At 46.2% G+C, this 13,590-nt stretch overlaps 1 protein-coding gene across 1 annotated transcript in view; it reads left to right on the top strand.

Moving 5' to 3' along the window:
• The window catches only part of MOV10L1 (Mov10 like RNA helicase 1), a 1,432,366-nt gene that overhangs the window by 618,541 nt on the left and 800,235 nt on the right, over positions 1 to 13,590 (top strand). The gene's annotated exons all lie outside the window — the stretch shown is intronic.

The following is a 13,590-nucleotide window of genomic DNA, read 5'->3' as shown; positions in this document are numbered from 1 at the left end:
TAATACAAATGTTTCTATACATTCAAAATATTTTAAATAGAACATTATTAATTCATTAAAGTTTACAAAAATAGGAAACTATTTATGAGGCAGCTATTTCAATCAGAATATTTTCTGTGTATAAATCAAATGAGTTTTTTTAATGTGTAATTGAGTCTCGTGTATGTGTGATTGCAGTGTATTATTTCAATATTTTGTGTGACTATTGTGTATGCTTTTATGATATACATATTTCTGATGCTTGTGAATCTGCTTAGATTGACGGGCTGTGTGTATAGTCTGACATCTAGTGGTAATTGCATGGTATTGCATCTTTTTTTCAAAGATCGATAAGTGAAGTCAACCTGGGCGTGTATGTATCACTATCCCTAATGTGCCATGTAGTCCCCATGATCCCTCATGCTTCTAGGTTCTCCCAGATAGTTTTTTTCCTCAATACTGGTCGGTAGCTTTAATGCAGAGCTCGTGTTAACGTGAATAATTGCTATAATGTATCGCATCTTTGACACACACTTCCAACAATTTTAACTTGACAGCTGTTTCCTTTTTCCTGTTTCCTGTCTTCAGAATCTACGGCTAAATTCTCAACAGCTGGCGGCGGCCTTCACCATCAGGCATTGGCCTTTCACAGTGGGGGTATGGGGGACTTTTGTCTCGACATTACTCTTTAGAGAATGCCTTTTCTTGCTTTTCCCTCTTCTTTCCCTTGTCTAGCTGCTATTTTTCTAATTAATAATGGAGAGAATTCATTGAAATTTTGCCCTTCCTGTAATAGGAAGTTTCCTTGGAGGGAGACTCATTCAGAGGGTAATAACTGCTTACCTCGTGACCACAACGAGCAGCGCTGCAAGTCCTGTCAACTCATTAAGCCTAAAACACTTAAAGAAAGGTACACAAAGATTTAGGTGGCCTACGCAATGCAGGCCGAATCCTATTCCCCCACTGGCGCTGTCGCATCAGGCGAGCACCTTTCCAGCAGCCACGGCTCCCGTTCGGAGGCCGGAGACATTGCTGTGGACCCTGTTGACTTCCGCTTTCCCGTCCCCAGCCTCACTAAGCATGCCAAATGTACTGCTACGAGGGAGCGCACCCACTGGTAACAGGGGCACAGATGCTCACACCACCAAGGTTAAGCACACAACCCCCCCTGCATCCCTCAACTGTACCGTCAAAGAAGCCAACAGTACCCACAGGCCCTTTTAAACCTTCGGCGGAACCAGTTGAACCTTCCGGTTTTCGACCCTCAGCACTTCCGCCTCTGCGCTTGGCGCATGGTTCCAAGTCTTCAACAACACAGGGTTCTCCCCTTAAAGTTTCGGTGCCTGTTTCTGACAATGCCGAAACGCACCTTAAATTAAGGGAAAAGTTGCCCTAGGCACTTAATGGCCAGATTCACGTGGGGCTGACCCCAGACAACCCCTGTGGTACCTCAAGGCTCTGTCCAGGTCTGTTCCCTATTGTCAGTCTTTACAGGTTCAAGAAGAGTTAGCTTTCCCACTCCCTGAAGCTCAAACTACAGGTTCCTGGACTAGGGCAAAGTTTAAGGAATTTATGGAAATGTCTGTTTATTGATTTCACAGACGGGTATGATAGCAGTAGTCATAAGAGGACTCACTCCTTTGAGGATGACACTAGGCCAAGCAAGTCTCCTAGACTTCAGTCCCCTGTTTTCTGCTCCACCTCTCCTGTTCTTAACATTTCTAACCCCTCAGGGGATATTTTTCAGGATGATCAGTATGATCTGGGAGAAGTGGAGGTCCTGCTGCGAAAGGGATAAATAGAACCCGTCCCAGATCATCATGTAAACAAGGGTATCTATTCAATATACTTTTTTGTACCCAAAAAGGATCTAATCATGCTACCTGTCTTAGACCTGCACCCTGCAAACAAGTATGTCAAGCCTCAAAGATTCAAGATGACAGCTCTGCAGGAGGTAATTCCACTGCTGAAGCACAGGGATTACATGGCCATCTTGGATATGAAAGATGCATACTTTCTATTTTAACGTTGCCAGCGCACAGGAAGTACCCAAGGTTCAAGATAGAGAACACTCACTCAAAGTAATAGCCTTCGGCATTGCCTCAGTCCCAAGGGTTTTTACCAAGGTTCTGGCCATGGCAGCTGTACAATAGCACAGACAGTCGTTCTGGTGTACGCTTACCTAGACGACTGACTCATAACGGGGCACGCGCCAGGCGTGTCTAGAGAACACCCAAAATACTGTAGACCCACTCTTTCAAATGGGGTTCTCTATCAAGTCTTGTCCCCAGTCAAGTGAAACAATTTGTCAGAGCCCTAATTCGGACAGAAGACAGACTTGTCTTTCCCTCCAACGAGAGGGTCCAAAACATGTTGTTCCAGATCCGTCAATATGTGGTTGGTCGTCAGATAACAGTACGGAGCAATGCCCCCTGTAAGGTGCACGGCTGGGCACCCGCGCACTTGCGATTCTGAGGCCGCGCAAAAACCCTCAATCACTGTGCATGCTATTGTCTGCCCTGCCCTCCCTTCATCAGTATGTGCTCAGTCAATTGGGAGCCGTGCATAAAATACTTTGAATATGATTGGCCGCAGGCAGTGCTCGACTGCGCTTGCTGCGCTGCTTCCGCCAATTAAAAGTCTTCTCCTCTAGTCCTCGTGCGTTATGCGTTGCATTGGAGCTCTCTACTTTGGTGAGAAAACAGGGCGCCATGATCGTGCCGTATGCTTCTCTACCTGCTGTTGAGTGGTGACCCAGCATGCCGTTTCCAGGCCCAGACGCTGCCTAGATCTTCAGCGATGTGTGGGATTATTCAGGGAGCTGTATTCCTCAGACAGAGGGACCCTCTCTTCACACCTCATTATCCAAAGGCATGCGTGTACAGACTGTATAGTGCATTTCAAGGAGCGTTTCTGGGGCTGCATCGTCTATTGGACCGCAGGAGCTGAAACGATAGCACGTGAGGCTTTTCAGTTTGGTGTTGCTCAGGGCAGGGTGTGCGTTTCTTTAAAGGCACAAATGTTTGTGGTAATTCTTTGGCAACGTTGATCGGCATTGGGGAGGCTGTATAGCATGTGCACGTATTACATGATCATAATGTCTGATGCCACGCAAAGCCTTTGTTGGGGAGATTATAAATAGAGCTAGCACATGGTTGGGATTGTGGCTGGGTGATATGATATGATATGATATGGCATTTGTAACGCACCTATACACAAGTGTGAGGCTGTTGCAAGACAGTATATCACTTGATGGACTTCCCAGAAAACATTCGAAAATTGCTTTATCCTGTAAAGTGAGTGACTACTGGTTGCGCTAAAAGTAATATTTTCCAGGATTAATAAGTCCTGATTTCCAAAACGCGTTTTCATTGGGGCACACCCACTGAGAAACACTTTGTAAATAAGGCCCATAGGCTCGTTATCATTAGGAGGGGCGTATAACTAGAAGAGCATTTCAGAAATAGGACACCATTTATCTTAATAATGCATACATTTGTCGTGTTGCATTCAAACCGATAAGAGTCTTTGACCGCATTGTCCCAAGCAGCTTAATGTGCGTCACGCTAATCAGATGGTGGCCTTATGTACACTCTCATGGTACACATCTTTGTTGCTATTCTATCCAAAACGTTTGTTCACTAAACTAAAACTGCCATGCTGAGGACTGTGTTGCTAGAGCAATTGCTGCACAGACAAACTGCGGTTAGATTTTCTCAAGTGGCCTACATAGTTCAATGGGCACAACTTCAACACTATCTGGACTGATGGATAGAATAAGACACATAGAAAGGATATTATAGCCTGATCTAATGGTGGAATGCTCGTTTGTCATGCAAGTGTTGTGGTGTTGGAGTCCCATTGTATTCAACTTTTCTTCTATGGATCTAGTTTGACACATAGTGGGAGGAGCAGCTGCACTATGCTGCCCGGAAGGGTTCAGTTTAAGTGACAGGCAACACACATTGTTCAGTGTGATGTTTGTTAAAATGGACGTGTGCATCGCATCGCTGAGGGATTTTTTTTAAAAGCGAGTTAAACACTGATCTGCTTTAACCCAGCCTGTCCATGTGGTGTGCGCATGGTGGTTCACTCACGCTGGTGTGAACTGTCTTGAGGGCAGGCAATGCGAATGGCACAGGCCTACTCGCCTTCATGGTACAACAATAAGAAACCGAACTTGAAATGCGATCTGCGTCCATACCTTTTGATATTCCGGCCAAAGCTTATGTAGCATGAGGGTGAGTGGCCCTCTTCATTTCTATCATGTTTTCGAGACCTTGTGTGCATGCATGGGTAGGTTGACCTGTGTGTGCTGGGTGAACGAACGGGGGAATCGATCACATCAGTGATTAGGTATTCACTCGCCAATGCAGAAATGTATTTTGGATATTTTTGTGTATTGCAATGGACATCACATTGAATAATGTGTCTTGTCCATGATTAATTCAATTGAGGTTTTTCCTGTGATGTGGCTCGGCTGTTGCTCTTGCTCTTTGATGGACTGCATGAATTAAAATAGAAATCAATTTGAATTGGGCGGGATTTGAGCGCCCTGGCACTCAAGAGGACAAACCCGTTAAGCTCTTCAGGCCAGTTGAGAAAATCGTGACATCTGGGGCATGCGTGATTTGCACACATGCTACATAGGTTTGTTAATCACCATACACACTGTTAAAGCGCACCCAACATTAACACTTTCAAGGATGCGCCTCCATTGTTTCTAGTGGTGCCGGACTGAAAGGGCTCATACATACTGTTTATTTTAGTGCTTCTGCTGGGATGAGAATCCAGCCACGGAAGGTATTTGCTTCAATTCAGTAGGTAGGCACACTGTAAAGTTGTGGGTGCTTTTGGAATCACGGAAGTGAAAGGACTGTAAAACTTGGTATTAATTGCACATCTCATCATGCATTGATAGCGTGGGGGTGGTGTTTGGTCTTCCGTATTACAGTCGTCCCAGATTGCTATCAAAAGTGTGGCATTAATGAAACCGCCTTACTATTACACACACCACAATACAGTAATAGCCATGTCATTGTGAAATTTCATATTTTAGGATCATGAGCACAGACCCCATCCCTCACCTCTCAGCTAAACAGAGTGCTCGCACTGCGCCACTGCCCAGACTTCATGGCGATAAGAGTGTGCTAATTTTCAGCCTTTTCTCTGCATTTGAATTCTGTTATCTTTACCGCACCCACTTCGCCCGTGATTTATTTTGCAAAATGCATGTCTGCACAGGGGTTTTAAACAGTGCAAGCCTAGCTAGACTTTGTTTCTACAGCATGGGCACGGTCGATGAGCATCTAGTGTCCCATCATTTGATTCAGAGAAACTGGTGGCCTCGTCTCCTTCCTATTTGTAAATGGCATACATACACATTACAGTAAAATAAATGTCACTGGCTGTAATCCATTGAAGAATACACATATGGGCACATATATCCACATTCATATCTTTGCAAGCTGGTTGTTGCATAATACAAAGTTGTCCCACACCATTCTTGGAGATTTTCCAAGACCGTTGGCTTGACTTCCAAGGAGGTACAGCATGATATATTGTATGGTGTTATATTTTTTAAACTACTTCACTCTTCAGTCATCATAGTCAATCAAGTTTCCTCATTGCACTAAAGTCCAGCATAGCTTTTGTATTGCATTTGTTTAAAACATTGTAGAAGGTAGAGGGAGATCTACTCGTCTTCTCCCTGAGATATCTTTTAACAAGTCAAAATATAAATAACTTTCTGATGTTTGTTAATCTGCTTAGAATCACATGCTGTGCATAGGTCCGACATCCAGTGGTCACTGCGGAGTATTGCATTTTGTTTTTCGTAGTCCAAAAGGGGACATCGACAAGGCGTGTCTGTAACACTATCCCTATAGTGACGTGCATTGTACCCACAATCCCTCACGCGTCGAGGTCCCTCAGATTGTTTTTTCCCGCCCAGCTTATGGTCGCCTTACGAGGAGCTCCTAGAGAGACATTGCAAACACTTACTACGGACCTCGGTCCTTAATTTATACTTATTGTTAAAGATCCCTCCCCTCGACATTAGCTGTGAAGCTGTTTCTCCGCCGAGCAAGTTTTCGACGGAGGGGAAGAGACGGAGGAGATACTTCGGCGCTGCCGAACACGTGGCCAGGCCTCGCCGGCCAACATACAGTAGGGAGAGTGGGGGTTCGAACTTTTATCTTCTCTTCGAGAATGTCTTTCTTTCTCCCCTATCTTTCCCTTGGGGTTGTTATCACCAGTTATTATTGCCTCAGCTATGGAGAGGACACCTTTAAGTTTTGCCCACGCTGTAGGGGCAAATACACTTGGAAGGACAAACACAAGCTCTGTAATCGTTGCTTGCCCCTCGATCATAAAGAGGACAGCTGCGCGGGCCTGTAAGCTCTTGAAACCAAGAACTCTTAAAGAACGGAAAGTTAAGAGGTGGGCGGACAACGCTATGTCGAAGTCAGTTTCCTCACCCGCCGCCGCTGTTACAGAAAATGACGAGGAGGGTGATAACTCAACGTCCGTTACGGAAGTCATTAACCCCGAGGAGGAGCGCTCGCGCTCCTCGACTCCGTCCCCGGCCCCGACGGGCTCGGCTCACGCCCTGCTTATGGGGATGAACACCCCGGCGACAAGGACGCACATAGACCCCATAGGCCTAAGCACACAACCCACGGCTCTTCTTCGTCGAAGACGAAGGATATCAGCGCCGAAGGGGACGCAGGGCACTCCGGCGTCTACCTTAGACCGTAAGGGTCTCAAGCCCCACCCGCAAACGCAGCCGCGACCAGCGATTGGGCTTTCATCGAACACAGGCGCTACCTCAAAATCATCCGACGTAACGCTCCATAGAGCGGCCGTCGAGGAACAACGCGTAACGCAGGCAATGTCGACACCAGAGCCCTCTGACGAACTCGTTGTCGAGAGCCTGGCGAGAATTGTTTCTGAAGACAAGCGTAAGCAGACGACGAAACAAACCTCGAATACCGCACAAAAAGCTATGGAAACGCCGAAAAAGCGCAAAAGTAGCCAGGAACTGCCCCCTTCATCTAAGGGCACTTCTGAACTACCGGAGGGCTTTTCAGAGGGCGACGGAAACATTTCTTCGACGTTGTGGGAGCGTTCCAAGCGTTTTGAAGGTGAAGACACTGATTTCCCCCCTCTAGACTATTCAGGGGTCCCCCATGAGACCCTTGAAAGACTCCACTCTTGTATGGAGAAAATGGAAAGGTTTTTGGGAAGCCAAAACCCACTCACACCCAAAAGACCAAGAGAATGGCCCCAGGATGACCCTAGGGTCAAGATTCCTAGGCTGTTTCCTCCTTCTACAGACGCATATGACCTCACTGTGGAGGAGCAATACCTCCAGGAAGATGAGGAGTGTTTGGGTGGAGAGGAAGAACATGAGGAAGAGGGGTCTGAAGAAGATCCTTACACTAGTGCAGGAGCTTTTGAAGAAGATACAGCTACCTCGCAGCCATGGCAATCCCCATCAGTACAGCCTTGGCAATCCCCATCAGTGCACTCAGACCCTGATGTCTTTCACCCTTCTCCTCCCAAGGATTCACCTATTGGAAACACCTCTCCCATAGATGACCAACCTTCACTTAATGCACTATTGCGCAAGGCAGCAGCGCATTTTGAGATAGACACAGGGGAGACTCTTCCTGACATAGACTTTGTAGAGAAAGTTATTAAAGAAAAAGCCCCTGTTAGTCAGTCTATTCCGCTCCTGGCTTCTATAAAGAGAAGAATAACTCCTTCCCTTTCCAATCCGGCCTTAGTCAGAGGGGTCAACCCTCGGATAGAAAAGCTCTTCAGCCCTTCGTCCTCTGACCCTTTGTACATCAGAGGACATTCTATTCCGGACTCCCTCGTAGTTACTAATACAAGAAAAAGAGCGGGGGTACCACTATCCACTAGTGAGGCACCACCTGACAAGGAGGGCAAGAAGCTCTACGCACTTGGGAAGAGAATCACGACCTCCGCCGCCTTCTCTACTAGGATTGCGAATAACAATTCCCTACTAGCTAGCTACGCAGATGCACAGTGGAGCAAGCTGCGCAGCGAAGCAGAGGACGCACCAGAACCCCTGCGTTCACGCCTGTTAGCTATAGTCTCAGAGGGAACTCTTGTAAACCAGGGCATCGTAAAGAACTCCTTAGATGCCGCAGAGACGGCTGGCCGTTCCCTGGTTCAGGGAATACTTCTCAAACGCCATGTCTGGCTGCGCAATTCGTGATTTAAGCCGGAAACCCAGGCTTCCCTGATAAATAAGCCCATAGAACAAACACATCTGTTTGGGAAAGCAGTTGATGAGGCCCTAGAACATGCGAAGAAAGAGTTTGATACCATCAAGACTCTTGACCAAATTTCTAGGCCCCCTAACAGACGCAGCTATGGCAATAGACGCTCCTTTCGTGGCCAACGCCAGCAGCAAAACCAACAGCAATTTTACTCTGCTACCAACTGGCCCTCTAACCACGGTAGCAACACCCAGTTCAGTCAAAGAGGCCAACGGCGTGGCAAAGGAAGAGGTCGCGGCTCCAGCCCCGAAGGTTCCACGCCCAATACCAACAAATGACCCGAAGATTCGGGTCCCCTCCCATGCATCACCGGTCGGGGGCCGGCTAACATCGTTCCTTTCAGCATGGGAGGGAATATCGTCAGACCGCTGGGTATTATCCACCATAGCCCACGGATACTGCATCGAATTCAACACTTCCCCGAAGTACAGACCCCCACGGAACCGACGCATGTCACCGGAACACCTCACTATTCTTCTTCAAGAAGTAGAAGAGCTACTGAAAAAAGAAGCTATAGAGGCTGTCCCCCTATCTCAGGTAACAGAAGGTATTTATTCAGTGTACTTCCTTGTACCCAAAAAGGACTTAACCATGCGCCCTGTATTAGATCTGCGCCCAGCGAACAAGTTTGTCAAACCCCAAAAGTTTCGTATGGTGACCTTGCAGGAAGTAATCCCACTGTTATCACAGAGGGATTACATGACAACACTGGACATGAAAGATGCATACTTTCATATTTTAATGTTGCCAGCGCACAGAAAATACCTCAGGTTCAAGATAGAGAACAAACACTACCAGTTCAGAGTACTACCCTTCGGGATAGCATCTGCACCAAGGGTATTCACGAAAGTACTGGCAGTGGCAGCGGCCCACTTGCGCAGGTTATCCATCCCGGTATACCCTTAGCTCGACGACTGGCTCATAACAGGGGATTCTTACGAAACATGCTTCTCCAATACCCAAAAGACCGTAGACCTTTTGTCCCAACTGGGCTTCTCCATCAACGAAAAGAAGTCCAGCTTAGACCCCAGCCAAATCAAACAATTCCTAGGGGCTCTAATTCAAACAAAGGACGGCCTTGTGTTCCCCTCCAATGAGAGGGTCCAAAACATGCTGTTTCAGATCCCCCAGTATGTGGCAGGTCGAGAGGTGACGGTACGCAAAGCAATGCGCTTGCTAGGGATGATGGCGTCATGTATTTATTTGGTACCTCACGCGCGCCTGCGCATGCGCCCAATGCAAGAGTGGCTCTACAGCCAGTGGTGTCAGGCCAGCGGACAATGGGACGATCTAGTGGTGGTCTCGCAGGCCTTGGTTCTCTCGCTACGGTGGTGGACAAAAGAAAACCTGTTATTAGGGAAAACTTTTGCCACACCGCAGTGGAAGCCACTCTAACCACAGACGCATCCCTTACAGGATGGGGGGCTCACCTATCCCATCAGACTGCTCATGGAGTGTGGACTCCGAGCTTAGCATCCAAGCATATAAACCTGCTGGAACTACTAGCGGTGTTCAAAGCACTGAAAGCCTTTCAGGAACACTTGCAAGGAAAGACAGTGATGGTCCTCACAGACAGCACCACAGCCATGTACTACCTCAACAAGCAAGGGGGCACTCACTCTCCAGGACTGTCCAAGCTGTCCCAGAATATATGGAAGTGGGCTCTCAAACACAACATGTTCCTACTATCACAACATGTACCAGGGGAACTCAATCTGCTAGCAGACAAACTCAGCAGAGACTTCCCCCTGCCCAAAGAGTACGAATGGCAATTGCACGAAGACATCGTCTTAGACGTCTTCACGCAATGGGGATTCCCGGAAATAGACCTGTTCGCAACCCTGGAGAACTCACAATGCCAAAGTTACGCCTCCAGGTACCCCCAGAACCAGTCCAAGGGGAACGGTCTGTCGATTCAATGGTCAGGGAAATTTGTTTACTCCTTTCCCCCGACTCCCCTTCTCAACAAAGTGGTGCACAAGATGCACCAGGAGCAGGTTACCATGATACTAGTGGCCCCAATGTGGGCCCGGCAGCCATGGTTCGCTCACTTGATGGAGATGTCCCTATCTCCCCCAATGAAACTTCCCTGCCCGTACAACATGCTGTCACAGGACAAGGGCTGGACACTGCATCCATGCCCTCAGACCATGAACTTAGCAGCCTGGCTCCTGAGATCATAGAATTTGGACATTTACAACTCCCGCAGAGATGTATGGACATCCTCAGGGAAGCCAGAAAACCTAATACTCGCCACTGCTATTCTAGCAAGTGGAAAAGATTTGTCATCTGGTGTAGAGGTAAGAACATCAACCCGGGTGACTGCTCTCCCACTAACATTGTTCTGTACTTGACCCATTTACTGGATTCAGGTCTAGTGTTCAATTCCATTAAAGTCCACCTAGCGGCACTTTCTGCATACACCACTTCCCAACTTAAAGTGTCGTGGTGGAAGATACCAGTTATCAAGGCCTTCATGGAGGGGGTAAAGAGAATACACCCTCCGATAGCTAACCCAGCTCCCGAATGGGACTTAAACGTGGTACTTTCTAGACTCATGGGCACTTCTCTCGAACCCATGCACAAGGCAACTCTTAAATACCTCACTCTTAAGACTGCTTTCCTAATAGCTATCACCTCCATTAGGAGAGTAAGTGAACTACAGGCTCTTTCTGTACTAGACCCCTTCGTAACAGTTCACAAGGATAAGGTGGTTCTACGCACACACCCAAGGTTTGCACCAAAATTCATCTCGAAATTTCATGTAAACCAGTCTATAGAACTACCAACGTTCTTTCAAAACCCTTCCAGCTTGGGAGAAAAAAGTCTGCATGCACTAGATGTACGCAGAGCTGTCATGTTCTACATGGAAAGAACCAGAACACTGAGAAAGACTAATCAGTTCTTTGTCTCTGTGGCAGCAGGAAGAGAAGGAGATGCAGTTTCAAAGTCCACTATATCTAGATGGATTGTACAATGTATCACTCTCTGTTACACTCTTGCTAAGAGAGAACTACCCTTCAAGCCAAGAGCACATTCCACTCGAGGCACTGGGGCTTCCATAGCATTAATTGCAAATGTTCCCCTTGAGTCCATCTGCAAAGCGGCTACCTGGAGTTCTGTGCACACCTTTACAAAACACTACTGTTAGATGCACACTCTAGATCTGACTCCCAGGTGGGACAGGCAGTATTAAGACATCTTTTCTCTACTGTTCCTTCTCATAACCCACCGCCAACTCCGGGTACTGCTCGCTAGTCTATGCACAGCATGTGATTCTAAGCAGATTAACAAACATCAGAAGACAATGCATTACTTACCGTAAAAGCATTTCTGATGGTTGTATCTGCTTAGATTCACATGCGCCCGCCCTTCCTCTCCGCTCGGATGGAAGGAACATAGACATCCTTTCTTATATTTCTCTCTTTTCTGTACTCACTCAAGTCTAGAAGGCTCCCTCAGGACAGAAAAATACAAACAGAGGGACCTCGACGCGTGAGGGATTGTGGGTACAACGCACGTCACTATAGGGATAGTGTTACAGACACGCCTTGTCGACGTCCCCTTTTCGACTACGAAAAACAAAATGCAATACTCCGCAGTGACCACTGGATGTCGGACCTATGCACAGCATGTGATTCTAAGCAGATACAACCATCAGAAATGTTTTTACGGTAAGTAATGCATTGTCTTCTAGCGTTATAAGATATAAAAGGTCATGATTTTAGACTAGAAATTAAAACCTTAGGAGGAGTACAGAAAATTGAAACCCCTATTGAGGTAGAGCGCGCCTTGCTATGCTTGTTCTGCTCACAGTCCACTGCATCACTGCATCACCCGGTTGTGGACATGACAGAAAAACAGCCCGCACAAAAATATTACTTTGCCGCACACAGCCAAAAATAATTACAGGGAACATTGGTTGTAACATGTTTCGTCCTCATCAGTCCAATGAATCTTCTGAGGCTCAGCATTTCCTAGCTTGTCTGTCAATCTGGCTGTTCTATCGGAAAAATGTGGGATAATCCTGCGGTAATAACCAATCAATCCTAGGAATGCCCAGAGGTCTCTCTTGGTTTTAGGTGTGGGGGCATCTAGGACGACTTTCACGTTTTCTTTTGCTCGGGCTGGACACTGCCATTCCCTACAAAGATGCCTAGGTATTTCACAGCAGATTGAGCCAGTTTACATTGGAATGAATTGGCAGTTAAGCCGGCCTCTCTGAGGGCTCTGATAATAGTAGAGAGATGAAAAAGATGGTCTTCCCAAGTTTTACTATAAATGACTACATTGTCAATATAGGCCCACAGAAATCGGAGTAAGGCTGTAGTATCTTGTCCATAGGTCATTGGAAGGTTGCAGGGGCCCCATGCAGTCCAAAAGAGAGGAATTTGAATTGGAATAGTTCCATTGGTGTCGAGAAAGCTGTCTTTTCCTTATCAGGTCTATATATTGGCACCTGCCAATTGTGAGACTTCCGAGCCCCTGGAGCCAATGGCGTTGCTCTCGCCTTGCTGTGCCGTTACGGGTTGGTCTTTCTTAAGGATGTTTTTCCTCTACATGGTTTACCCACTTCCATCATTTCAGACAGAGGATCACAATATACATCTAAATTCTGGTATCTTCTTTGTCACAGCCTTGGTATTTGTATCAGCCTCACTTTGGAATTTATTACCAGGTTGATTAATTCTGCTAATGATCTTTTGTTGTCTTTTTAAGCTATAAGACACTTTTTCTGCCTGCTTGTGCAGCAGGATGGTATGAGGTAATTGCTACCAATTAGCCAGGGACAGAGAGGTCTACTTGTTCCATGGATACTGGTTTGTGTTTTTCTTGACAATTTCACTTTGTTTTATAAAGTTTTCAACCACTAAATGTATGTGCATATTATTTAAATGCATATACCGACAAGCGAAACTGCTTTGAATATAATTTGATTATTTCACTATTAGTGTTTTTCTTTTAATCATCAGCTCCACATTGGTATGTTCACGCCCATATAAGTGTATGTATATAGTAATGCATTTTGTTTGTTTATTAATTGACCACCCAATGGCTTTCTGTTAATTTGTCTTTTTATGAATCTATTTCTTAACATTTTAATAATAAAAATGTGTCTATGTTTAATCTATTCAATATTTGTTGTTTTCCTTGTTCAATGATTGCTACTGTGTATGCTAACAGTTCAATAGGCTCCATCTTTGTATTAAATTGTGTGATTTAATCACTACTAGTCTATAAATGCCTTGAGCCACAAATTACTTTAACATCTTTTCTTTCCCCGGGAATACTTTGTTGT

This window comes from Ambystoma mexicanum, chromosome 12 (assembly GCF_040938575.1).
Source record: "Ambystoma mexicanum isolate Mex_15411 chromosome 12, UKY_AmexF1_1, whole genome shotgun sequence".
In the NCBI taxonomy this organism is placed as follows: Eukaryota; Metazoa; Chordata; class Amphibia; order Caudata; family Ambystomatidae; genus Ambystoma; species Ambystoma mexicanum.
This window is presented reverse-complemented; position numbering and strand designations above follow the sequence as displayed.